General features: G+C 35.1%; 1 protein-coding gene across 1 annotated transcript in view; it reads right to left on the bottom strand.

Annotated features, from left to right (window-relative positions):
- The window catches only part of LOC107556121 (uncharacterized protein KIAA1211 homolog), a 12,050-nt gene that overhangs the window by 6,696 nt on the left and 4,986 nt on the right, over positions 1-368 (bottom strand). The window lies entirely within an intron of this gene.

Raw genomic sequence — 368 nt, forward strand, 5'->3', positions numbered from 1 at the left:
GTTAATTAAATCTAAATTTAATTACATTTTAACTGTCTATCTAGAGAAGAATCATTAAGTTATTGGGTGTTTTTAGTAACACAGTGAGTAACGTGCTACGGAGGGTCAGCATGGGAGCTGAACATGCACCAGACATGGTGTGTGCCCAACACAAATCTTACAGTTAATCACAAGTGCTATTGATTGTGCCCAATACCAGATTGATTACCCTGTTTTAATAATAGCAGTCAGCTAATTTTAAATCCATTTACATGTTATGCCCCCTTTGTTTTGATGTTCTCTCTGAACCTCAAAAGGAACCAGAGACATTTCTATTTTTGATTTGTTTATTTTCAAACATGTGCCCTAATTTTTATGACCCTGTTACA

The sequence above is a fragment of the Sinocyclocheilus grahami genome, unplaced genomic scaffold (genome assembly GCF_001515645.1).
Source record: "Sinocyclocheilus grahami isolate Dianchi unplaced genomic scaffold, SAMN03320097.WGS_v1.1 scaffold556.1, whole genome shotgun sequence".
Taxonomy (NCBI): domain Eukaryota; kingdom Metazoa; phylum Chordata; class Actinopteri; order Cypriniformes; family Cyprinidae; genus Sinocyclocheilus; species Sinocyclocheilus grahami.